The sequence below is a fragment of the Elaeis guineensis genome, chromosome 8, assembly GCF_000442705.2.
Source record: "Elaeis guineensis isolate ETL-2024a chromosome 8, EG11, whole genome shotgun sequence".
Lineage (NCBI taxonomy): Eukaryota > Viridiplantae > Streptophyta > Magnoliopsida > Arecales > Arecaceae > Elaeis > Elaeis guineensis.
Genome location: NC_026000.2, coordinates 23,455,858 through 23,459,415, shown reverse-complemented (window position 1 = coordinate 23,459,415; position 3,558 = coordinate 23,455,858).

The window sequence follows — 3,558 nt, the reverse complement described above, 5'->3', positions numbered from 1 at the left end:
ATTGTTATAATCAGATTAAAAAATAATTTTTTAATTTTTTTATAAAATTGATCTGTTGCATGCCTAGACTAGTTGTAGAATTATTTCAGTAACTTATCTAGAATAGATTTAATTTTAAATAGTTTAATTTAAATCTTATTTTTTAGATATTATATGTGATGTATCAGATCTGAAAGCATGTTAATTAGATCAATTTTTGATACATGAGATGTATGCAAAGCATGTATTAGTTAGATCTTAAATTGTATATGTGATATGTTAATTTAGATCTAACTAGTTTTGTAGTTAAATTTATATTTCTGATTAAGATGTTCCGCATGGCCGTCCGATCATAAGAACGAAGTAAGATTTTAAGACCCTCTCTTTCTATTCAATGGGGTGTTCTTATGACATCAGATGAAACTGAATCCAACTAAATGCGCCTTTAGCATCACATCAAAAAAAAATTTTTGACTTCATGGTGATGGAGAGAGGCATCGAGGCCAACTCCAAAAAAATTAAAGCGGTTCTCGACATGAAGCCTCCAACTTTTCGGTGGGACATTCAAAAATTGGCAGGATGCATAACGTCTCTGAGCCGATTCATCTCCAAATTCGTGGAGCGATGCTTCTCCTTCTTCAAAATCTTCAGGTGGATGAAAAACTTCACTGGAATGGAAGAGTGTCAAAAAGCCTTCGATGAGTTAAAGCAATACCTTAGCTCTCCTCCACTTTTAATAAAGCCAAGCACTGACAACAAACTACTCATATACGTGGCGATAACTTCTAAAGCAGTCAGTTCAGTGCTAGTTTGAGAAGAAGGCGAAATACAGAGGCCCATTTACTATATAAGTCGGATGCTGTGCGACGTCGAAACAAAGTATTCCCAGATTGAGAAGGTCGTCTTCAGAATTATAACAACTATTCGGTGACTATGACCTTATTTTTAAGCCCATTCAGCAAAAATCTTGATTGACCTCTTCTGAGAACTCTACTTTAACAATCAGACACCTCAGAGAGGATGATCATGTGGGCGATTGAACTCACTGAGTTTAACTTTTTTTTTAATCCACGATCTTTAATAAAGGCCCAGATTCTTGTCAACTTTATCGTCGAGTGCACTCCAACCAGCGACGACCAAGTTGAAGATCACTCCCAAGAAGAAACTCAAGAACTTGCGTGGATCCTACAATTGGATGAAGCTTCAAATGCCCAAGGATGCGGTGAGGGCCTGATTCTGCTTAACATTGATGGGGTGGTGATCGAGTATGCTATCTGATTCGATTTCAAGGCTTCGAATAACCAAGTAGAGTACGAAGCTCTGATAGCCGAACTAAAGATCACCGGAGATCTCGGTGTGAGGTGCTTACGGGTGTTCACCGACTCGTAGTTTGTGGTCAGATAATTTCGAGGACAATATGTGGCCCAAGATCTTTTTTTTCAGATATCTATAAAAGCTCAAGTTTGTACAGTCGCATTTCGATTATTTCGAGTCTTCCACATTCTCTGCTCAGAGAATATCCGAGCTGACTCCTTGTCTTGTCTCCCTATCTCTGGTTGCGACGAGCTTGAAAAAATCTTCATCGAGCATCTCGAGAGGCCGAGCATCGACTTGGAGGAAGAAGTTTACCAAATTCAAATTGGATATGAACCGAGTTGGGTCGACCCATTCGTCGACTACTTGACTGGCGAAACTCTGTCGGTTGATCCCACCGAGGCAGCCGACTGAAGAGACTAGCAGCTTGGTACGTAATCATCGATGACCAACTCTATAGGAGGTCTGCGTCTCTACTCCTGCTCAAGTATCTCCGATCTCTCGAAGCCGACTGCACCCTTCGGGAGGTACATGAGGACATTTGTGCCAACCACTAATTAGGGGGCAAGTCGCTGTTCTACAAGATTCTCCGACAAGGATACTACTGGCCAACCATGTAAAAGGATGCCTACAACTTGGTACATAAGTGCGACTAATGCCAAAGATTTGTCAACATCTAGAGGCTCCCATCGAGTCACCTCATAGCTATTTCGGTGCCATGGCCATTTGACCAGTAGGGGGTTGACATACCTGATCCATTTCCATCTACTAGTGGATAGAGAAAGTTCATTATTGTTACCATCGACTACTTCACCAAGTGGTGGAGACAGAATTGCCGGCATAGATAACAAAACAAAAAACTATTGACTTTCTATGAAAATCCATCATCTGTTGATTTGGTCTACCTCGAGTAATCATTAATGATAATGACCGACAATTCGATAGCACCTAGTTCGGAGAGCTTTTCGCTAAGTATCATATCACCTACAATTTTACTTTGGTCGAATACCCACAATCCAATGGAGAAGTGAAAGTAACCAACAGAACAATCCTATAAGGCCTGAAGATAAGACTTGGCTAAGTCAAGGGATGCTGGGCCGATGAACTCTATAGTGTTCTGTGGGCATATCGGATGACTTCCCAAATCCCAATCGGAGAGACCTCTTTTAAGTTGGCATTCGGAACAGAAGCCATGATCCTAATGAAAATCGACCTGCCTTCGATTCAGATGAAACATTATGATGAATCAACTAATTCGGACAAACGACAAGCTGATCTGGACTTGCTCAAAGAAATTCAAAGATAAGCTCAACTAAAGTGGCCTCTTATCAACAAAGGGTGGCTCGGTATTATCACTCCTGAGTTAAATCCAAAATCTTTGGAGTAGGAGACTTAGTCCTCAGAAGAGCAAAAGTCTCCAAACCGATCGAGCAAAGAAAGCTGTCTCTGAATTGAGAAGATCTCTATAGAATCTCAGTAGTTCTGCAACCAAGGGCCTACAAAATCAAGAACTTGGATGGTATGAAAATTTCTCAAACCTATAATGCTAAGAATCTATGGATATACTATCAATAAAGATATCTTCATTAATAGAAAGGTCTTCTTTTCTACTGATTCTATGCCCATCAGTTTGAGTACTCAGAGATCTATGTAATAATCACTCCCTCGTCGGCTAGTATCCGACGAAGTGTTAGTCGGCTAATGCCTGATTAATGAAGTCGGGATGGGTCCGTCAACCATGCCAGTTGAGGCTCAAGGGCCATGGCGTCGAGTTGTATACGGATGGGTCCGTCGACTGTAAGCACATCTACTAAAGCTCAAGTGCCGCAGCACCAGGTTGTGCATGTGACCTAGGCAAAATCAATACATTATTCAGCTAGTACCCAATTAACGAAGCCGTGAGGTCCGACGACCGCTGGCGTCCCTATCCGAGAGCCTATGGGCCGGATAAGATCCATAAGCCATGAAGCCATAACACCTAGCAAAACAAATGAGGTGCTCAGTTGATAACCGAACATCGGAGCCGTGTGGTCTAACAACTGTCAACATACTCGCAATGATCCAAGGGCTGTGGAAGTGTAAGCCGCAGTTCGTCGTAAAACCCAGCAAAAATAAGTTGTGGTAAGTCGACTTACTACTGGCTGACCAAGGGTCTACTAATCTGAAACAAAAATTTTCTCCAAGGTCTTACTCAACGGAATGATTTGCTATCGATGATCTTTGGCTATGCCTCAGATCTAGCTAAGTTCATCTACAGAAATCGAC